General features: G+C 40.7%; 1 protein-coding gene across 2 annotated transcripts in view; it reads right to left on the bottom strand.

The window, feature by feature from the left end:
* The window catches only part of LOC124789474 (zinc transporter 9), a 208,305-nt gene that overhangs the window by 16,000 nt on the left and 167,220 nt on the right, over positions 1–25,085 (bottom strand). The window lies entirely within an intron of this gene.

The raw sequence follows: 25,085 nt of genomic DNA on the forward strand, positions 1-25,085 counted from the left end.
CTTCCTCTTTCATTTCTTACCCCCAATCCATATTCACCTACTACGTTTCCTCCTCTTCCTTTTCCTACTGTCGAATTCCAGTCACCCATGAGTATTAAATTTTCATCTGTCTTCACTACCTGAATAATTTCTGTTATCTCATCATACATTTCATTAATTTCTTCATCATCTGCAGAGCTAGTGGGCAAATAAACTTGTACTACTGTAGTAGGCGTGGGCTTCGTGTCTATCTTGGCCACAATAATGCATTCACTATGCTGTTTGTAGTACCTTACCCGCACTCCTATTCTTTATTCATTATTAAATCTACACCTGCATTACCCCTATCTGACTTTGTATTTATAACCCTGTATTCACCTGACCAAAAGTCTTGTTCCTCCTGCCTCTGGATTTCACTAATTCCCACTATATCTAACTTTAACCTATCCATTTCCATTTTTAAATTTTCTGCCCGATTAAGGAGTCTGACATTCCACACTCCGGTCCATAGAACGCCAGTTTTCTTTCTCCTGATAACGACGTCCTCCTGAGTAGCCCTGCCCGGAGATCCGAATGGAGGACTATTTTACCTCCGGAATATTTTACCCAAGAGGGCCCATCATCATTTAACCATACAGTAAAGCTGCATGCCCTCGGGAAAAATTACGGCTGTGGTTTCCCCCTTGCTTTCAGCCGTTCGGAGCACCAGCACAGCAAGACCATTTTGGTTAGTGTTACAAGACCAGATCAGTCAATCATCCAGACTGTTGCCCCTGCGAGTACTGAAAAGGCTGCTGCCCCTCTTCAGGAACCACATGTTTGTCTGGCCTCTCAACAGATACCACTCCGTTGTGGTTGCATCTACGGTACGGCTACCTGTATCGCTGAGGCACACAAGCCTCCCCACCAACGGCAAGGTCCGTGGTTCACGGGGAGGGGGGGGGGCCAAGCTCTATGACAAATTTTTACCATGTATGTTGCTGTCAGATAAAATATTGCCTATTACTTCACGTATTACATATTCCACCTGTCTGTATCTGGAATGTTAGGTAGCTGGTTTGTATTTGCGGCTACTAGATGGCACTTTTGGTATAACGTTCACCTGCCCACAATTGCTAATGGGGGCACCTCAGTCTGATGCTACCCCAGCTCAACATGAGGTGCAACTCTTAGTGGCCTGCCTCTATGTTTTCTATTTTAATATTTTGTGACTAAATCGTTTTCGCTTCATATTTATTTTATACGTGACATGCCAGTTTTAAATGTTTTATTTCTGACGAAGACACTCTTAGAAGTGGCAGAAACCTAGGTAAAAAGGACTTGATTTTCGTGATCGAGGGCTATAATGTTTTTAATTTTACCTTGTAACAATCTCTGACAATGCAGCCATTTTTAAAGCTTTAAGATTTCTGCCTGCCCAAGCATCCAAGACTGCCTCTAAATAGAGAGATCTAAAGATGAAACTGCTTAGTACAGGTACAGCCATTCAGTTAAATAAGAAATGTGATAAAAAGTGGCTAGTCCTTGATTATGCGAAAGCCTATATTAATTTCGAGAATTGTAAAAAAGATCCCAAGTTTTATTAGACATGTAGTTAAAAATCTCATTTCTGATCATATTAAAAAGCTATACGCTAAAAAAGATGTTCTCAATGAAGAGGCATATTATCTGTATTTAGAGCTCATAAATATCTTCCCTATTAACTTTAATGTTGACGATTTCTGGATACAGATTAACGAACATTTAGAAATTTGTAAACAAGGTATATTGCATAAACTTTTTCATCTGTTTCCTGCTGAAAAATGTCCTCAAAGTACTTTTAAGAAAAGAAGTCATGTACTTTATAAAACTATTTTAAATAAGACTAACATTACTTTTACACAGAATGAAACTGTCTTACTCAAAAAAGGCGTAAAGTACAATGTCATACCCAAATTGGCAGACAAAAATGTAATCAAAAATATGCTTGTCAACCTAAAAACTGGTCTTGACTGTATAAAAATGGATAATTCAAGTCAAACTAGAATTGCCTTGACATAGCTGACATTAACAGCACTGGAAATCGCCATTGATGCTGCTTCCCAAATAAAAGAAGCGAAATGCGTATGGGAACAAACAAACTGCCTTCATTCAGTTGCATAGATGGTACATACCTACACAAACTTGGTGAAATCTATTAATAATAAACTTAAAGAAGCTGATGCTTTAATAGCTAAGTCTGACAAAGGTTGCTCTTTTGTTATTGCCTACAATTCTAAATATATTTCTAAAACATTAGATTTTTTAACAAAATTAATATTTCAGAACTGCATGAGGATCCAACTCTGGAATTACAAAAAAGAAGTCAGATCAGCTACCAGTGAGGCAAAATTTTTAATCAAACCTTTCCATAAGAAAATGCTTATCAACATGTAACCTCAGCCCCCAAAGCTTTGTTCTCATTTCAAAATTCACAAACCTAACCATCTAATATGCCCGACTTCTAATAGTATGAACAGCGCGTGCAACAATTTAGCCAAGTTTCTTCATGAAACTCTGAAAAATGTTCATTTTGAGAACAATTATTCCACCCCCAATAGTCATGCCTTAGTCCATAAAACTTAAGATTTAAAATGCAGCCCAGATACCAAGTTATTTTCACTAAACATCAAAACTCTTTTGACAAATGTTCCCATACAAGAAATGCTACCAGTCATGGAAAAAAAATTATGTAATTTTAAAAAAAGAACTTCCAGACGAACAAATCACTGACTTATGAATCTAATTAAAGTTGTAGTCAAATACAACTACACTCCTGGAAATTGAAATAAGAACACCATGAATTCATTGTCCCAGGAAGGGGAAACTTTATTGACACATTCCTGGGGTCAGATACATCACATGATCACACTGACAGAACCACAGGCACATAGACACAGGCAACAGAGCATGCACAATGTCGGCACTAGTACAGTGTATATCCACCTTTCGCAGCAATGCAGGCTGCTATTCTCCCATGGAGACGATCGTAGAGATGCTGGATGTAGTCCTGTGGAACGGCTTGCCATGCCATTTCCACCTGGCGCCTCAGTTGGACCAGCGTTCGTGCTGGACGTGCAGACCGCGTGAGACGACGCTTCATCCAGTCCCAAACATGCTCAATGGGGGACAGATCCGGAGATCTTGCTGGCCAGGGTAGTTGACTTACACCTTCTAGAGCACGTTGGGTGGCACGGGATACATGCGGACGTGCATTGTCCTGTTGGAACAGCAAGTTCCCTTGCCGGTCTAGGAATGGTAGAACGATGGGTTCGATGACGGTTTGGATGTACCGTGCACTATTCAGTGTCCCCTCGACGATCACCAGTGGTGTACGGCCAGTGTAGCAGATCGCTCCCCACACCATGATGCCGGGTGTTGGCCCTGTGTGCCTCGGTCGTATGCAGTCCTGATTGTGGCGCTCACCTGCACGGCACCAAACACGCATACGACCATCATTGGCACCAAGGCAGAAGCGACTCTCATCGCTGAAGACGACACGTCTCCATTCGTCCCTCCATTCACGCCTGTCGCGACACCACTGGAGGCGGGCTGCACGATGTTGGGGCGTGAGCGGAAGACGGCCTAACGGTGTGCGGGACCGTAGCCCAGCTTCTGGGAGACGGTTGCGAATGGTCCTCGCCGATATCCCAGGAGCAACAGTGTCCCTAATTTGCTGGGAAGTGGCGGTGCGGTCCCCTACGGCACTGCGTAGGATCCTACGGTCTTGGCGTGCATCCGTGCGTCGCTGCGGTCCGATCCCAGGTCGACGGGCACGTGCACCTTCCGCCGACCACTGGCGACAACATCGATGTACTGTGGAGACCTCACGCCCCACGTGTTGAGCAATTCGGCGGTACGTCCACCCGGCCTCCCGCATGCCCACTATACGCCCTCGCTCAAAGTCCGTCAACTGCACATACGGTTCACGTCCACGCTGTCGCGGCATGCTACCAGTGTTAAAGACTGCGATGGAGCTCCGTATGCCACGGCAAACTGGCTGACACTGACGGCGGCGGTGCACAAATGCTGCGCAGCTAGCGCCATTCGACGGCCAACACAGCGGTTCCTGGTGTGTCCGCTGTGCCGTGCGTGTGATTATTGCTTGTACAGCCCTCTCGCAGTGTCCGGAGCAAGTATGGTGGGTCTGACACACCGGTGTCAATGTGTTCTTTTTTCCATTTCCAGGAGTGTATTTTGAATTTAATGAACAATTGTATCAGCGACAGTCTCGCTATGGGAAATTTGTTAACTGGTATCCTTGTTGACATTTTCTCTAGAAGAAAAGTTCTTCAACTGTTTCTCAGGTACAGCGCTAGGCATTCTCTCCTATTTCAGATATGTCGAAGACATTCTAATCATCTAAAAGGACCTGTTGATGGCATTGACCGTATTTTCAATCTTTTCAATGAGCTTCACGAGAAAATAATATTCACCAGCGAACTCGAAAATGAGGCCTATCAATAGAATTTTCTTGATTTGACACATACAGCAGAAGAAAATAAAATCTCATTTCATGTTTTTCGTAAAGGAACATATACCGATCAGACCATACCTGCGTCTTTTATGCACCCACAACCTCATAAGAATGCTTTCTTTCTTTCACTCTGCTATTCACAGAGCTACTTCTATTTCACTCTTGAAAGAAAAATTCAAGGAAGAAATTAATATAATCAAAACGATAGCAGTTAATAATGATTACGAACCTGCCAAAGTGGATAACATCCTTAAAAAGAAAGCTGTAAAAGGAATTACTACACTAGGCACCTCTATCATTGAGTCCAGCCAAAAGAAGAAGTTTTTTCTATTCCTTTCCTGGGGCCCATCTCCTATAAGATCCAATGCCTTCTTCGTAATAAATACAACTGTAATGTTGCCTTTTCAACCCATAATAGTTTGAAAAACATTTTATTAATAATTTAAAATCGACTCGTTCCCCTTAAAGAACACTGGTGTCCATAAGATTCTTGGCAACACCTGCTCTTCTTCCTACATACGACAAACAGGACGTGCCTGTACAGTCAGATACAAACAACATCTTTGAAGAAAAAATGGTAATAACACCCAAAATTCGTCCTTTGCTGACCACCTTCTGGTTACAGGCCACACACCTAAAGCTGTTCATGATCTCAACATTTTCCACACTGAGAAGAAAGGACATAGATGAGATGTTCTCCAAGAATTAGAAATTTTTGAACATCTTTCTCGAAATGATGGCCTCATTCTTCATGAGCAACTACAATTATTTGTTCATAACATGGTTTATATTAACTACATTTTACGTTATACCATTTTCTACTCACTGAGATAATTCTGTAATGGCATTTCTCAGCCTTTAAACTGTACTTCTAAGCTCTTATGTAGACAAATTTTTACCATGTCTGTTGATGTCAGGTAAAATATTGCCTCTTACTTCATGTATTACACATTCCACCTGTCTATATTTGGAATGTAAAGTAGCCAGTTTGTATTTGCAGCAACTAGATGGCACTTTTGGTATAACATTCACCTGCCCACAATTGTTAAAGCGGGTGCCTCAGTCTGATGCTATCACAGCTCAACATGTGGTGCAGCTCTTAGTGGCCTGCATCTATGTTTTGTATTTTAATATTTTGTGACTAAAGCATTATTGCTTCATATTTATTTATACATGACATGCCAGTTTTAATTGTTTTATTTCTGATGATGGCACTCTTAGAAGTAGCCGAAACCTAGGTCAAAAAGACTTCATTTTCGCAACCAAGGGCTGCAATTGTTTTAATTTTACCCTCAAAGAAATGTACGAAATAATGGAAGCAGGAGCAGCAAAAATTGGATTTACAGTAAACAAAAACAACATCAAATGCATGGTAATGTCCAATTTTAAGGCAAGTAGGTTGTCACAAGACCTGAAGGCCTCCAACAAATGTTTAAAAGCTGTCATCTGCGTCTATTATTTAGGTGTTCTCTTAATTAGCTATAATAGGAGACAATGTAGTAGAGAAAGGATACAAGGAGGAAACAGAGCCTATTATGCAACCTTACAGGTATCCTCAACCAAGTTAAGAGTATACCATTAAACTTGTGTGGCCATTTGTTACATGTGGGTCAGTAATATGCACGATGATAGCAGACTTGAGCAATAAGGATTTGAAAGGAAAATCATGCAAAAATTTATGTGGTCTTGAGAGAGGCAGAGGGTTGGAGAATAAAGTACAACCATGAAATACAAGAGCTTACACAAGGGAAAGATATAGTGAAAATTGTTAAATCTCAAAGAATATACTGGTGAGCACATAGCGACAAAACAAATAATGAAAGGCAGACTGCATTCCACCAGAAGGAAGGGCCGTGGCTGGACACTGTGTTGGCTGACCTTCTCAAAATGGAAATCTGAGGATGGAAAAGAAAAGCAGAGAACATAGATGTACAGAGGAAGATTGTTGAGGAGGCTAAGACCAAACATGGGCTGTAGTGCCGAAGAAGAAGAAGAAGAAGAAGAAGAAGAAGAAGAGAAAGGAGGAGGAGGAGGAGGAGGAGGCAAATTGTGGACCTTCACAAAAGTGGCGTGTCTTATTATCAAAATGTGGTCTACGTGGTTCACAATGCTCCTTAATGCACAGAATATATTCAGTAATAAGTTTTGATACAACAGAAAAGCCTGTTTACTATTTTACTTCAGATTTCCCCACGAAATATCATTGTTAAACCATAAAATTTTTGAAAACATAGTCAGTGATCTTAAAATTTTAACATTGTTAAACCAAGTAAACACCATGCGGTAACAACACCATTGTGACCAAAGTTCATGCAGCACATGACGTGAGGAACACTCATGTATGTAATTTACGTCTACTGTCAAAATTTATGTAAATGGTTGAAACAGTGGAGGTTATGGCTAAGTTAAGGGTGTGTTTGATTCGAATATTACCAAACTGTTGCTATAAATTAATTTATCAATCATCATTTTTCATTTGAAGTTCTTCTGTTGTTCTTGCAGTTACATTTTGAATGTTATATGGATTGTTATTTAAGCACTAGAAACTGTAGTGTTGAATGAGATGCTTAACACTTATGACTTGATTTTGTTACAACAAACTGTTCCCTGGGGCAGCATAGATCACAACTTGCATTTGTTACCAACAACTGAGGTGTCCTTTAGTTGCAATGTAAGGAAAATGACCAAAAAGATGACCAACTGTGACTACGGCTAAAAAAAAAAACACCCACCAGCACTCTGCTGCTTTAATAAAACAAATTGTCCAGGAGCTAGTGTAGGAAGTCGTCCTTCACAGGGCTTTTTCTTCTCATCTTATGCCCTCAAGTAATTACCTTTCTCACTCTTTGGCATACAGTCATCAAAGAAGTTTCCTTCTTGGAAAAGAGTTGCTTCAAATAAGGGTTGATGATTTTCAAGCCAATAGGTTTCCACAGGCATGAAACTGGGGAACTAGCCTTGTCAGACCATTTTAGATAATGTGAGAGCATAAACTGTAAATGATTATTTCTCTCTCACGATAATCTGTTGTGTTCAATAAGCTAATGTAAAACACTATAAAAATACATAAAAATGAATTACAACTTACTGTGATAAAGTCTATTTTAATAAAACAGAGTACCCACAAATTTTTATAAATTAGTATAATATTACTCATTTTTGAGTTTGGCACTGGCCTGTACAGACACACAGACTGTTTCATATTCAGTAGCATTAAAGGACTACCGTGCAAGTATAAAAATGTGGCAGTGGGAATAAATACATAAAGAAATCTAACTAATTACTTAATGCCACAAATTCATCAGTAAAATTGTGTATTCACAAACATTAAAAATATCTTGGCAGTAGCAGAAAAATTCAGGCACCATCAAGTGCGCAATTCTTCAACATCAAGTTTTTTACCATTAGGTCCACGGGGGTACTGAAAATATCCTTATTGATTTTCCATCTGGCTACTTGTATCTCTATCACAAATATGGTAGAAAGCTGCCAAAGTGTCTAAGGCCCCAGTGAGATGGGATCTAGCAGCTAAGGTAGCTTCCTTCACAAAGATGCCTCATTACCACAAAGCTAGCAGACCACTGCTGCATGCTCTCCTCTTTCGCTGTCATAATTGTTAATAATACAGAAAAATTGTAACATAAAATGAGGGATTAGTTGTATACTCTATGTGTGCAACAGCCTTTCTGCAGTCAAAAACAATTTTATTACCTCAAAATCACACTTTCATTGAAAGTCACTGTGAATATTTAATGGAAATGACAAGAAAATGTTAAGTGACTTTAATAGGATAATTCTGTGGCACTCCAGAAAGTAACTCAATGACACAAGTGTTTGCCAACATGTTCTGTGATGTAGCAAAGTCTCAATTATACTAGCAGCAGGAACAATGTGTTTCTCCAAGCGACATGCTTCTTGAGGGGGTTTTGCACATGAGGTGGTACAAGAGTGTAGTTATGAGTAATACTCTGAAGCATTGACTGCAACTGTAACTCCATAAATTAAGACCAAGGGGAATTATTTGGGTGGCCCTCCTCTTCAAAACCTGTTATAATTATTTTTGTATTTCTGTCTTAAGCAGAGAACAAACTAAAGAACTGATTCACCAGAAGTGATTCGCTTTACTGAAGTTTTCAAAACAGCAACACAGTACTGATAGCAAAATGCAATCATTCAGAGGGAAATTTCGGAAGCACCCTTCAGCATAATGAGAGACACATTATTTTACTAATACCACTTCATGTAGCAGTGCACTGTGCAGAGAAATAATGCACATTATCCCACAAACCATGCTGAAAATGCATAAAGAAATAAAAACAAGAATGTAAAGGGGAACACAATATGGTGACAGAAAAATCTTTACCACATAATCCTTAAGCAAAACTGTCATTCAGTCTATAATAATCTATCCATAATGATTACAAAATAAATGCTGCTGATACTTTGTCCATAAAATCAAATAGCATCTGATGAATGAGCTACTCAGTTTGCAGTATGATTATGATGGGGGACCAAAATAGCAATTAGATATTCACCTACCTAAGTGTGAAGCAGATTTTCAGTACAACACATTGCAGTTCATGCTTAATTTATTGCCTGATGGTTTCATATTAATTATGCCTGTAGGCTATCAGAATATTCATAAGAGAATTATGAAGGACTAATTGTTAGAACAGACTGCTATATTAAGTGACATTAGTAAAATAATATGACTCTCACTCTGCTGAAGGGCTCAATAATGGCAAGATTTCAGATAAAAAGTTAAACAATTGTAGACTGGAACTCCACTAATAAATGCAAAAGAGAGAGCTGATAGCTGGAAAGAGTACACAAGAGAGTCTATGAGGGGAAAACTTGTGAGATGACATGCTAGAGAAAGAAACAGGAGTTGATACAGAAGAGACAGGAAATTAAGTATCAGAGTCATAGAGCTGTAGAACACTTACGACTGAATAAGCCAGAAGTGATACATAACATTCCACCACAATTTCTAAAATCATTGGTGGAAGTGTCAACAAAACAACTATTCATCTCAGCCTGTAAAATACACAAGTTTGGAGATGTACCATCTGACTTTTGGAAGAATATCATTCACAGAAACCTGAAGATTGCAAGAGCTGACGAGTGTGAGAATTATCACACAATCAGCTTAACAGCTCATGCATCCAAGTTGCTGGCAAGAATAATACACAGAAGAATGGAAGAGAAAATTGAGAATTGTGTTAGATGATGATCAGTTTGGATTTAGGAAAGATAAAGGTACCAGAGAGGCAATTCTGACTTTTGGTTGGTAATGGAAGCAAACCTGAACAAAAATCAAAACACGTTCATAGGATTTGTTTACCTGTAAAAGTTTCTGACAGTGTTGAATGATGCAAGATGTTCGAAATTCACAGAAAAACAGAGGTAAGCTATAGGGAAAGATGGGTAATACATTATGTGAAAAGGAGCCATGAGGGAACAAAAAGAGTGGAAGGTCAAGAACAAAAGAGTGTAAGACAGGAATGTAGTCCTTAATCCCTACTATTCAAACTATACATTGAAGAAGCAATGATGGAAATAAAAGAAAGGTTCAGGAGTGAAATTAAAATTCAAGGTGGAATGATAGCAATGACAAGATTAACTTATGACATTGCTAGCCTCACTGAAAGTGAAGACAAATTACAAGATCTGCAGAATGGAACGAAAAGTCGACTGTGTACAGAATATGGACTGAGAGTAAATCAAAGAAACATGAAAGTAATGAGAAGTAACAAAAATGAGAACAGTTAGAAACTTAACATCAGGATTGGTGGGCTTTGGTGTGATGTCATGTGTGCTGGATTGCTGCTGAAACTGCTTGCCAATATTTTATAAAGTTTTAGCCTTCAGTTAAATTTTAAAGTTTATTTGTGTTAATATTTGCTGTAAAAGTAACTTATTAGTGGGTTTTCATTAATCTCAGTCTTTCTTCCTGTGTTATCGACTCGTGTGGTCTGTTATTAGTGAGTGTGCTTATATTGTTCATCCAAGGCTCAAGTCTCAGTAGTGTGTTTACATTTAGCGGCGTGCAGTTGCAGCTTTAGCGATTGTAAAGTTATTCAGTAAAGTTATTTGTGTACTGTTATACGGTTATTAAATTTAACAGTTTTCAGCAGTGTTTTGTGCTGTTTGTAGAAAAATAACGATTTAATAAACTTCTGCAAACATTCACTCACTGTGTTTCCTAGAGTTTTTTGTGCGTTGAAGTCGTTTAGTAAATTTCGTGCTTTTGTTTTCAGCTGAGGTTTCTTATTGTTTCTCGTGAAATATTTCAGTAAAAATTTCATTCAGTTTTTTAACTTTGTTGAGTGGTCCAGTTTTGGTTTTAGCTGATAATTTTGTGAAGTTTTATCGGTATTGGAATTAGCTACACTGTAGCAGTATTAATACAATTAGTTGCTTTCTTAGTAGACAGGGAATTTCGAGACCACTATTGTTAGTTCCATAAACAGTTCTGCTGGTGTACCTGAACTTACGTAATGTAGACATATAGTTTTTTTTTCAGTAACTGTAAAATTTTACCATGAATGTGAAGTGTGGGCTCTGTCATAGATTTGTGAGTAGTGGGTTATGGAGTGGGATTTGTTCAAAGCATTTTCGCTGGGGGTAACGCAGTGGGGAAGCCAGTGGGCATTCTAGCAAGATCCTCTCCTGGGAATGCAGAATCTGTAGTAGTAATAAGTTGATAGAGGGGCAGAAGTGTAAGATCTGTGCCCTTCAGGTGCAGTTACAACACGCAAAGGAGGAACTACATAGGTTCAGGAGGGTGAAGGGTGGTGGGGAATGGGAACTGGCAGTTGGCAAGAAGGCAGCTAGGAGCAGGAGGTATTCAGACAGTTATACTTTGCATATATGCGATAGATTTGACCAACTGTTAGAGTTGAGTGGAGAGGAGCCTCTTGTAGCTGTAGATGTAGGGAACATGCAGCAGTCCTCAGCAGTTAGGTTGGTTGGTTGTTTTCTTTAAAAAAGGGGGGGAAGGGGCCAAACTACAAGGTTATTGGTCCCTTGTTCTTAATAAAACACTGCCACAAGTGAGAGAATAAAACAGACGAGACATATAAAACGAAACGGAAAGAAAGGAAAAATCGCAATAACGAAGGAAAGGCAATGAACACTAAAAGGAACAAAAGAGGACAAGAAAACAACAGAGACACTAGAAACAGAAGAGATTAAAACAAGAAAGCAGATTACAGTGGCTGGCCGACCACAAGAAGAAAAAGGAAATGCCAGCCACTCTGCAACACATTAAAACCCCCACCCTAAAAGCACTAGGGTGGAGGACACAGAGGGAGACGGATATGCGCAAAAACTTAGATAAAATGATAAAACCCACCCTAACAAATAAAACTAAATCAGCCAATGAGGCGTTGTCAGATAAAATGAGCAGCAACGAGTCCGGTAACCCAAGATTTCGTCGCCAAGCGTGGCCAATGCGGAGCCGGCAGAGTGGGTTTTTACCGGGTTTGAGCACCGGAATGATGGTGTTCTCCCGCCATTGTGATGGAAAGACACCATCGCACCAGATCCAGTTGAAGATGATGTACTCAGATGAGAGATGTTTAATCATCTGGCTATGTCGGGGCAATGTGCAAGGGCACTGAGGAGCTCCCACACTGTAAATGTGGCGTTATAGGATTCATTGTGGCGTGTAGTGAATAAGAGGACTTTCCCTTCCAGCCATCGTTTGAGAGTGCAAAAGGCTGGGGGGTAGTTCTCCGATGCAGAGGATCGAGCAAAGTGCTCAGCAATCACGTTTGCATCAAAAGATAACATGCCATTTATGGTAACACCGGGAACACCTGTTGGGGTCTGCTACTTGAAAGTACATTTAATCTTTGCCCAGACTTGGGAAGGCGACGTATGGCACCCAATGGTCAAGACGAATCTCTCCCAACACTCCTGCTTCCGTCGTTCGATAAGTTGGCAAACTCAGGCACGGAGCCATTTAATGGCTATGAGGTGCTTCAGGGAGGGTGCCACTGTAGAGCTTGCCAACGCTCCTTAATTGCTTCAGTGACTTCCAGCGACAACCAAGGGACTGCCTTATGCCAAGGGCACCCTAAAGAGAGAGGGATCGCGTTTTCTGCTGCAGAAACAATTGTTGTAGTCACCTGCTCAACCATCACATTGATGTTACCATGTGGGGGAGATTCACCAGGGATTGCAGAGGTGAAAGTTTTCCAGTCTGCCTCGTTTAAAGCCCATCTGGGCAGGAGTCCGTGGGCCTGACACCGGGGCAGTGACAGGAAGATGGGGAAGTGGTTACTACCAGGCCGTCATGTGCTCACCAGTGGATAGATGGGAGAAGTCCAGGGCTGCAAAATGATAAATCAATGGCCGAGTAACTACCATGAGCCACACTGAAATGTGTGGCGGCCCCAGTATTTAAGAGTCAGAGGTCGGCCAGTAAGCACGATGTCACCTCACAAGGAGTTATGGACCTTAAAATCTCTCAAAAGTAGAAAAGTTGATCAATCAGTGCAGCTAATACATTCAGGGGTACTGCACCATCTGGAGGAAGATATACACTGCAGACAGTTATTTCCTGTGTCGTCGTCCTCCTGACAGCCACAGCTTCAAGAGAGGTTTGAAGGCGCACAGAGTCACTACAGACTGAGTATGGGACATAAATGGAAACTCCACTTGACACTCCATTATAGTTGCTACGGTTCCTATAATATCCCTGATAGCCAGGGAGGGCCTGGATCCGCATTGCCAGAAACCAGGTTTCCTGGAGGGCAATGCAGATAGCAGGTGTAAAGCTTAACAGTTACCGTAGCTCAGCCAGGCGGTGGAAAAACCGCCACAATTCCGCTGGAGGATGACATCATCGTGAGACTGGGAAGGCATGGAATATTCAATGAGGCAGTTTACGCCTCAGGGTCACCTGCCTCCCACCAACATATTGCCTGAGCAGTCTATATCCATTGTGTTTGAGGGTCTGCTGAGATCTAGGTCCTCAGGAGATGCCAGAATCTCCATCCAGTCCTCAGACGCAGAACTTGTAGGTAGCAGTGGTGTGGGTGCCATGGCAATTTTCTTGGTCTTAGGGGTCTTCTTTTTGGATTTCTCTCACTGCTCCTTCGGTTTCCCTGACTGGAAGGACTTCACTGGCTCAATCTCTGGGACTGAGGATGAGCGTGAGGCCCTACAACCAGTTGCTTTTGTGCTCTTCAGCCACTGGTGGGTATCATCTTTCCCACTAGCAGAAACCGGGAAGGGAGTGACCCAAGGGACCCCTTCCTAGTGAGAGAAGCTGAAGAAGACTTAAGCTTCTCCAGCTTAGAAGTGGAGATGGACATCCCCGCTGGTTGGGAGGGTGTTGCTCCTGAAGTAGACGGTGCAGGAGCAACACGGAGGGAAGTGACCCCCACCATCAAGGGGGCAGGTGTAGGGGGCAGGTGTAGTCTTCTGGCTTGGACAAGTGACTGGGGCAGGCGGAGCTGATTGGGCTAGAACTGTTGTAGCGGCAGCATAAGACGATGTCACGCATGTAGGATATAGGCGTTCAAATTTCCTCTTAGCCTCAGCGTAGTTCAGTCGGTCCAGGGTCTTGTACTCCACGATTTTCCTTTCTTTCTGGAGAATCCTGCAGTCTGGCGCACAAGGCAAATGGTGCTCTTCGCAGTTGACACAGATGGAAGGCGTGGAACATGGAGTATTAGGATGTGATGGGCATCCACAATCTCGACATGTGACACTGGAAGTACAACGGAAGATATATGGCTGAACTTCCAGAACTTAAAGCACGGCATCGGGGGAGGGATATAGGGCTTTACATCACACTGGTAGACCATCACCTTGACCTCCTCAGGTAATTTGTCAGACTTGAAGGCCAAGATGAAGGCACCAGCGACAACCTGATTATACCTCTGAGCCCACTAGACACACCAGACACTGTGCACCTCGCCACTCTAAATTGGCGCGCAGCTCATTATCAGACTGCAAAAGAAGGCCCCTGTGAAATATGATACCCTGGACCATATTTAAGCTCTTATGGGTTGTGATGGTTGCAGAAACATCCCCCCAGCTTGTCACAAATGAGTAACATCCGTGCCTGGGCAGAGGATGCTGTGTTGATCAAGACTGACCCAGATCTCAATTTGGACAATCCCTCCACTTCCCCAAACTTGTCCTCTAAATGTCAACAAAAAACTGAGGCTTCATCATCATGAAAGATTCCCCTTCAGCTCTCGAACATACAAGGTACCAGGGCAAATAAGATCCGCTGCCATCCTTAGACTCACGTTCCTCCCATGGTGTTGCCGAGGAGAACGATTTGGGGTCGTACTTCTGTGCATTGAATTGAGCTTGTGAACGCTTAGGATGGCCATTGCCGGGAGTCCCGATGCCCCAGGGGTATGGGCATCTACCCCTTGTCGTACGTGGGGAGTCAACGGCACAGGCATCAGCAGAGCGATCCCCATGTGGTCAGGGGGCTACAGCCAACAGGGTACACGGCAGCCCCACCACAACGGACTGGCTACCGTGCTGGATATCAGGTGCAAAGAAGTCCATGGTCATCGTCGATGAACAAAGTGACACTGCATAGCTCATGGTGGAAAACAGACCAAGGAAAGTGTCCTCGCCCAAGAGATGGAGAATGAGTGGGACTGATTTGCAATGACGAGAAAGTGGACTAAAGATCTCAGTGCACAGTGGACACAATGCACCATTTAAGGCACCCTTCCTCAATGGGCTCGCTCTTTGGGATAATGGAGGTCAAACCCTACAGGGGGACCATCACATAAAGGTCGAAATGTGTGAAACTTCTTTTAGTCACCTCTTACGACAGGCAGGAATACCTCGGGCCTATTCTTAACCCCGGACCTGCAGGGGGTCAGCAGTTAGGAGGCCTAAGTCAGTTGCAAAGTCTAACAAAAAGAAGAAGGTTCTGCTGCTAGGTAGTTCGCACGGTAGAGGTGTGGGATAGCAGTTGCAGGAATTGGGTTGGTTGCTTGGTTGTTTGGGGGAGGAGACCAGACAGCGATGTCATCGGTCTCATCGGATTAGGGAAGGACGGGGAAGGAAGTTGGCCGTGCCCTTTGAAAGGAACCATCCCGGCATTTGCCTGAAGCGATTTAGGGAAATCACGGTAAACCTAAATCAGGATGGCCGGACGCAGGATTGAACCGTCGTCCTCCCGAATGTGAGTCCAGTGTGCTAACCACTGCGCCACCTCGCTCGGTGCAGGAATTGGGGAGTGAGTACCAGGTCACCAGCATTGTGAAGCCTAGTGCAAGGTTGGCTCAGGTGACTGACAGCACAGGGGAGTTATGTAGGAATTTTGCGAAGGAGGATCAGGTAGTGATAGTGAATGGAGCAGGGGTGGGGAATATGATGTAGGTGGTGACCTGGTGCTGCACTAACTGGTGGCACTAATGTGCATTCCGTGCAATTGTTTCAGTGTCATGATCAGCCTCATCTTAATGTGGCTGTTAGGCACCTTAACATAGGGCTGGAGAGGTTGCTGACGGAAGAGGGCATGGGTCACATTTAAGTGGTGACAGTAGGGTCTATCAGAAGATCGGGTTACACTAGGCATAACCTGCACCTCAATAGCTATGGGAAAGGGAGGCTGGTAAAGCTTGTAGGTGACAGTGTAGTGGGTGGTGGTGGGATCACTCATGGAAAAATTCCTGTAGTAGTTGGGTGTTAGAGTTGCATCTTTTTTAGATTGAAGTCAGCTGATAGGTATACCTGCTCAAAGGAAGTCCCTCTAAGTAAGGGCTCACGTTCAGAGGACGTCATGTTTCCAAGTAGAGAAGGAATTAGCATATTTCATCAAAATATAAGAGGTATCAGAGATAAAGTTAGTGAACTGCTTATAGATGTTGACTCTGAAATTACTGGTATGTCGGAGTACCACTTAAATAATTTGACAATTCAGAGGCTTCCTTTACCAGTATACAGATAAGCTGGCTGTTTTTCAACAAGTTCCTTATGGGGAGTGGTAGTGGCTATGTACGTTAAAAAAAAAAGTATTCAATTTGAGTCCATAGACTACCACAGCACCACACTGAACAGATATTTGAATGAAATTAAACTTCTAATTGTTGTTGTTTATGGGTTCCCCAACTCTGACTTCAGAGCATTTCTGCTCAAGTTAGAGAGGGTTCTTGATTCACTTTATAGGAAGTACCAGAAATAAGTTAAATGTGGTGAATTCAATATAAATTTTTTATATGATGGTGCAAGAAAAAGGATGCTGGTAGATCTCCTAAATCCATATGATCTGATGCAAACTGTGTTTTTTTCAACTAGGGTGTAGGGGAACAGTAGCACAGCCATAGACAATATTTTTATTCATTCTTTAGTACTAGATGGACATTCTGTTAGTATAATTGTGAATGGCCTTTCAGACTATGAAGTGCAAATTTTAACATTAAAAGGTTTTTGCACTTGAACAAATGTCACATATAATTACAAACAATGTAGGAAAGTTAATTCAACAGCAACAGAGAGTTTTTTAAACCTTGGCAAAGAGCAAAAGTGGCAGGACGTTTATAGTGACGATAACATAGATGATAATATAATGCTTTCCTTAACACAATTCTCATGCTCTCCGAGAGTTGCTTGCATTAGAAGATTCTAAATGGGGTACTAGCAGTAATAGACAGCCCAGGTGGCTGACTACTGGGATAAGGATATCATGTAGAAAAAAGTGGAAATTTTATCAAAATGTAGCTACAGCAGCCCATTACAATCAGTATTGTAAAGTGCTTAAAAATATTATTAGGAAGGCAAAGAATATGTGGTGTGCAAATAGAATAGCTAATTCACAGGATAAATAAACTGCCTATTGGCTTCTGTCTCGGGTTCTTCGGCCGACGTTCATCTAATGATTTTTCTGACGTTTCGCCAGCACGAGTGGCTGGCATTGTCAAAGCTTCACCCTCCATTGCCCCACCGGCAACAAGTGGCCACGAAAGCCTTAACAATTTCACAGGATAAAATTAAAACCATATGGTCAGTTGCGAAGGAAATGTCTGGTCAGCAGCACAAGGTCGATGATATAAAGTCAGTTCGTAGTAAAAATATTTCTGTTACTGATAAATCAGATATATGTACAGCATTTAACATTCATTTTCTGAGCATTGCTGGTGAATCAAATAAAAATTTAGTTTCTACAGAGAATTGTATAACTTTCTTGGCAAATGGCTTTCTGAGATTGATGTCTGAAATATTCCTCTGTGATAGAGACAAGGGAGAGATTGAGTCAATAATTAAATAACCAAAGACTAAGGACTCTCATGATTATGATGGAGTGCCTAGCAGAATATTAAAGTACTGTACTGCACATGTTAGCCCTCTATTTAACATATTTGTAATTAATCCAACAGCAATAGAGTGTTTTTTAAACCTTGTCAAGGAACAAGAGTGGCAGGATGTTTATAGTGCCGTAACATAGATGATAAATACAATGCTTTCCTTAACACATTTCTCATGCTCTTTGAGAGTTGCTTTCCATTAGAACATTCTAAACGGGGTACTAGCAGTAATGGGCAGCCCGGGTGGCTGACTAGTGGGATAAGGATATCATGTGGAACAAAGCGGGAATTATATCAAAATGTTAGTAGTAGTCACAATCAAGCTACAGTAGCCCATTACAAACAGTATTGTAAGGTGCTTAAAAATGTTATCAAGAAGGCAAAGAGTATGTGGTATGCAAATAGAATAGCTAATTCACAGGATAAAATGAAAGCCATATGGTCAGTTGTGAAGGATGTGCCTGGTCAGTAGCACGAGGTTGATGGAATAAAGTCAATTTACAGTAAAAATATTTTGGTTACTGATAAATCAGATACATGTAAAGCATTTAACAATCATTTTCTGAGCATTGCTGGTGAATTAAATAAAAATTTAGTTTCTACAGGAAATCATATGACTTTCTTGGCAAATGCCTTTCTGAAATCAATGTCTGAAATACTCCTCTGTGTTACAGACAAGAGGGAGATTGAGTCATTAATTAAATCACTGAAGACTAAGAACTCTCATGGTTATGATGGAGTGTCTAGCAGAGCTGCACATGTTAGCCCTGTATTTAGCCATATTCGTAATTTTTCCTTTAGGAATGGTCATTTTCCTGAACGATTAAAGAACTCAGGAGTAAAGCCGCTTTATAAAAACGGAGAAAGGGATAATGTAGGCAATTTTAGACATATTTCTATTCCATCAGTGTTTGCTAAAGTTATAGAAAAGGCTGTGTATGTAAGGAGAATTGATCGTTTTGTATCACACGATTTGCTATCAAATGTACAGTTCGGCTTTAGAAGTCATTTAACAACTGAAAATGCTTTTCACTGTGAGGTATTGGATGGGTTGAACAAAAGGTTTCGAACACTAGGCATATTTTTTTATTTAACTAAGGCGTTTGATTGTGTTGATCACAAAATATTGCTCCAAAAGTTGGACCATTACGGAATACAGGGAGTAGCTCACAGTTGGTTCACCTCTTACTTTAGCAACAAATAGCAAAAGGTCATTATTCACAATGTTGAGAATGGCTGTGATTGTGTGGTCCAACTGGGGTACAGTCAAGTGGAGGGGGGGGGGGGGGGGGGGTGCCTCAGAGATCAGTGTTGGGACCACTCCAGTTCCTTATTTATATAAATGATATGCCTTCTAGTATTACAGGCAACTCTAAAATATTTCTGTTTGCTGATGACACTAGTTTGGTAGTAAAGGACGTTGTGTGCAACACTGGCTCAGTTTCAAATAGTGCAGTTCATGACTCAAGTTCACGGCTTGTAGAAAATAAACTAATGCTAAATTACAGTAAGATTCAATTTTTAAGTTTCTAACACACAATTCAACAAAACACGACGTTTTAGTTTCACAAACAGTTCAAATTTCTAGGTGTTCAGATAGAGAGTAAATTGCCGTGGGGAGCCCATGTTCAGGATCTTGTTCAAAGACTTAATGCTGCCATTTTTACTATTTGAACAGTATCTGAAGTGAGTGATTGTTCGACAAGAAAATTAGTCTACTTTGCTTATTTTCATTTACTTACGTCATATGGGATTATATTTTGGGGTAACTCTTCTCATTCTAAAAGGACATTTTTGGCTCAGAAATGGGCAGTTCGGGCAGTAAGTGGTGTAAGTTCATGAACCTCTTTTCAACCCCTGTTCACAAGTCTGGGTATTTTGACACTGGCCTCTCAATATATTTCTTACTGTCATTTCTTGTTAACAATATTAGCTTATTCCCAAGAATAAGCAGCTTTCACTCAGTTAATACTCGGCAGAAATCAAACCTGCATTTGGATCGGACTTAACTCTTGTGCAGAAAGGTGTGCAGTGTACCGCTGCATCAATTTGCAATAAACTACCACTCGAATTCAAAAATCTTAGCAGTAATACACACGCTTTCAAATCTAAACTGAAGAGTTTCCTCATGGGTCAATCTTTCTGTTCTGTCGAGGAGTTCCTTGACCTTGACGATTTGCTCCTCAATTTTGTCCTACGGAACTTGACTTGTAAATAAATAAATAAATAAAATCATGAAGTAGATGAGTTAAGGAATTTTGCTACCTAGGCAGCAAAATAACTGATGATGGACTGAGCAAGGAGGACATCAAAAGCAGACCAGCAAAAAGGGCATACCTGGCCAGGAATAGTCTACTATTATCAAAAATAGGGCTTAAAGGGAGATGTAATAGATTTTGGTCCAAAAAATCGATTTTTCAAAAATTATGTTTTCTTGGTCTACACAATTCAGTCTATGTTGTGTGAGAATTTTATCGTGATATCAGCTTTAGAAGTGCCTTTAAATTGTTAACCTGATTAACTCTTCACTGTTGGCCATTCCCACCTTTTTCCGACATCTGAGAAACTGCTTGCTTCAATGGAATTTTTGTAAATTTGAAGGCTATTTTCTTTCGATATCTTTGGCTGGCATCTACATCTTTGCCTGAAAACTTTCTTCCATATGGTTTATTTGCGTTTTGACAATACTAACACACATTAGTAGCTGGAAGGTTGAATTCACAAACCGTTATGTAGCAGTCAAGATTTATGCATAATGGATGGTGGAAAAACTGTGTTTAGGAAATGGAGGTTTCATGGAAATCGGTTTACCAACAAAAAAGAGGGTGCAGGTCCAAATGAAGAACATAAGCTCTCAGCTTCAGCATTGAATTGTACAGGTGCATGAATGGTGTTGATATGGATTCCACAGGATTCAGACATAGTGCAGGCCATAAAGATTTCATGTTCATGTGTTGGCTGTGAAAATATCGATTGCATGATTGTTGTTGAACAAAGAAGAGAAGGAATAGCTTGTGATTTTAATTTAATTTGTAATTCGTGTGGCTGTGAATTTTGGTTCACCTCCTCCAAAAAATCTGACACTAGTACCTACAAAAGCAATTTTAGGTTAGCATATGTTCTGAGATGCCTTGGACAGGGCAGGGAAGGAAGTAACTTATTGTATGGTTTTCTAAACATGCCTCCGTCTCGTGAAAGGTTTGAAAAAATAAATAAAGAAATGTCTGATGCTGTGTGATACTGCCAAAGTCTCTATGAGGAAAGCAGTGGAGGAATTTGTGAAAATAAACCAAAAGAAATAGATCCTGGGGTAGATATTCAACACAGTGAATCTCCTACAAATGTTACTGACCTGTGTGTGTCTGTAGATGGGACCTGGATGAAAAGGGGTAACACATCTCTATGTGCAGTTGCATCTGTTATTGCTATTGACTCAGGTAATGTTTTCGATGGAGAAATTGTGTCAAAATACTGCCATCAGTGAGCAACAGGCAAAATGTTCAGCAATGAAGACAGTGAGAAACTGTGGCAAGAAAAAAATTACAGTGGCTCAAGTGGGGGCATGGAGGCTGCTGCAGTTGCGAGGATGTTCTCCAGTTCCGAGGACCTGTATAGTGTTAGATACAATCCATACAATACAACAATAGAAAAGTTGGAATGTGCTGGCCACATCGAAAAGAGGCTTGGTGGTAGGCTTCGTTGCTTGCTGAAAGAGAAGAAACATGAAGTACCTGAGGACGGAAAACACTAGGAGGAAAAGGCAGGCTTACTCTTAAAGAAACTGATTGTCTTCAGTTATTTTATGGGAGAGCTAACAGGAAAAACACACATAATTTGGAGGCAATGAGGCATGCTGTATGGGCAATTTTTTTCCCACAAACTATCCACTGACCAAACACCAATGCACAATGTGTCCAAAAAACGATTGGTGTTAAGTTCAACAACAGAATGAGACGTATTCACACAAACACTCATTACTAGAACCTGTTGTGAATGCAATTAAGCCCACATTCTGGTTTCTTGCAAACCTTGATTTATTGAGGAAGTGTCTTCACAGAAAGACACAAAATGCAAATGAAAGCCTCAATAACTTAATTGGGATTAGATATTAAAAAGGGCATTCTGTGGACTTGAAGTACTCAAAATAGATGCCTATGATGCAGTTTTATGTTACAATAATGGAAATAATGGCAGAATGGAAGTGCTGAAGAGAGTTGGTATAGATCCTGGTGTGTTTACAACAAAAGCATTTTAGACCTTCGATGACAGCTGGGTCAATAAAACTAACAGATCAGTGTCTCACCTCGCATATACAGGCCAGACAGGTTCGAAGAGGAGAGAAGAGAAACCTGGAGGATGAGGAGTATCAGTATTGAGGATTTTAAAATTGAGGTAAGCTTATTACATGTAGAAGTATGAGAAGGAAATCTCTGAACCTCATTTTCTGTTTTACATTTTTTATGTTATTAGAAGCCTTTTCTCAAAAAGAGTATGTGCTACTGCTATGAAATTCTGTTCGCAACATGCTGCTATCTCCCTGGAACTAAAAAATACAAGATTCTGCAATTGCATCTGATTTTTAGATAGTGTTTGTGGGGGGAAAAAAGTTAAGTTTGGATGTGAAAATTAAGAACTCTGTTAATGATACAATTTGTACCATAAATTAATAACTGTAGTTCAGTGGTCTTATACCTTCTCTGGACACTACAATAAAATTTTCAGATTAATTGCATGATTAGAATTTGATTTATAGCTTTTTATAAAGAAGACAATAAAAAAATTAAAAATTCAAATTTCTGGCAAAATATTAATCCTGCATATTTTATTACATTTTCCCATTAAAACACAGCTCTTTTGCATTACACATGCACAATTTTAGATTTGTACATTAATAAATATGGCTGTAATGATATTTTAAATAAATGTTTACATTTTCCGTTACATCCCCCCTTTATTTGAGGAAGAAATTTCTGAGAATGTATGTTTGGAATACAGCATTATATGGTAGTGAAACACGGACTGTGGAAAACCAGAACAGAAGAGAATCAATGTATTTGCGATGTCGTGCTACAGAAGAAAGTTGAAAATTAGGTGGACTGATAATGTAAGGGATGAGGCAGCTCTTCGCAACATCAGCAACTAAAGGAATATACGTAAAACACTGACAAGAAGGTGGAAGAGGGTTGTAGGATGTCTGTTAACGCATCATGGACTGACTAACTTCTATAATACTAGAGGAAGCTGTAGAGGGTAAAAACTGTAGAAGAAGATAGAGATTGGGATACATCCAGCAACTAATTGAGGATGTAGGTTGCAAGTGCTGCTCTGAGATGAAGAGGTTGGCAAAAGAGAGGAATTCATGGGCCACATCAAACGAATCAGAAGACTGTTGTCGCCCCTCAAAAAAAAGGGGGGGGGGGGCTGGAATATCTTTTGAACATTTGACCCCAAGTCCAAAAATAGCGTTTTTCACAATCTATGCATTAACAAGAGAGAGAATTAATCATCAACAGTACTTACAACAGAAGCTCCTGGACATCGTCTATCAAGAAATCAGCAGAGTGCTGATGGGTGTTTCTAGCAGTAACAACACTTAATGTAATCTTCTTTATTGTTTTTCTTACACTGCAATGGAAGGGCATCTCATCTGTTGCTAACAAATGAGAGTTGTGATGAATGCAATTCTGGGGATAAGTTCATAGTACACAGCACCCAGTTCGTGGCAATGGAGACACATACTGTCCTTTGCTTGAGGAGATGTTTTTTAAAGTCCAGCCATTAACTGCTTTTTATGAAGTTACTCTAAAATAAAGGCACAATGTCTATTCACCAGAAACAGCATTGGATATAAATACTCGACTAGAAACTGGTTACGTTCAGACAAGTATCCAGATGTGGCCATCCCACTGATTTTTGTTGCTTCGAATTAAAACATGTGGCTGGAGTACACCAAACTTTTCAATGGTAAATAATCAACGTTGATCACATTTGTCACTTATTGGATGCCTACAGAAATGAGAACACCACTTATTAGTGTGATTTCTGCGATGTTAGTTGCCTCACACACAAAAGAAATGTGTGTTATTTTTTGTTTCATCCACAGTTTCACCCCTCTATTAAATCCAAAGCAAACTCAAGTCGCAAATATTAGGCTTTACCCATTTAACACTCCATTTCCCAATGCTTAAAACCAGCTAATATATTGACATGTGGAATAATCGGGTCTACTGCCGGATGTTTGTTTCGCTCTGGCACAATATTTCAGCCACGTAACAGGTAGCACCTGAAGAAGGCAATGAGTTACATGGCCAAAATATTGTGCCAGAGTGACACAAACAGCCGGCAGCAGACCCGATTATTCCACATGACAAGGTCTTGCCGGGAAAGCCTGAAGAGTTACAGCTAATATATTGTTCAATATGTCACCATAAGAACAATGGTAGAATGTTACATTAAAATGATGATTGATAAACACATTTACAGCAACTACATGGGAAAAAACACCATAACTTGGGCACCCCCTCCCCTCCCTGCCCCCCTTACACTTTCAAGCAAACTTTGTCTGCAACAGTAAATTACATACTTCAATATTCCTCACATTATAGGCTGTATGAGCAATGGTCACACCACTGTTGTTACTCCACAATTTTCATTCACTTTATCCAAGACATTTAATGCAGAAAAATAAACTACACTAGTAAGTAATCTTCTGGATATGTAAAAACTTACACTGCAGCTCAGTGGCAGAAGGTGCATAATTCATAGCCACCTGAGCAGACACCCGCTGGTACAAGATAGCTGGTGGTCAGTGGATGGTGTACCATGCATTAATAGGGAACTCATGAGTGGACACTTATTTTTTTGGAAAGAATATGATTTCCGCAATGGTGGGACTGAGCCACAACATCTGTTTTATGACCTGGGGTTAGCTGGCAATGGCCAAAATTGGTCATTTCATTCTGAAATTGGTGCAGTTGTGATGCACAATAAATTATTTGTTCTTATGTCAAGAGTCATTTGGGACAAATTCGAATGGAAGATATTGTTATTATTGGCAGGTTAGAAAGTGAAGTAAATTATCTTTGATTTTCAATCATAATGATTCTTTCAGTAGATAGACTAAATGCGTGATGCCAGCCAAGAGACCACATGCAAATAAGGCCCCTGACTAACTCACGTAAAATACAACACTTCCTCAAGAAATTTCTGCACTCTACTGTGTTACAAGTTAGTGCAGATGGCTGGACTTAGGATTCCGAGGGGGCGACCAATTTTAGTGTCACCTTAAGTAAATGAATCGGACTCTGTCCCTGAAC

Source organism: Schistocerca piceifrons, chromosome 3 (genome assembly GCF_021461385.2).
Source record: "Schistocerca piceifrons isolate TAMUIC-IGC-003096 chromosome 3, iqSchPice1.1, whole genome shotgun sequence".
NCBI lineage: Eukaryota > Metazoa > Arthropoda > Insecta > Orthoptera > Acrididae > Schistocerca > Schistocerca piceifrons.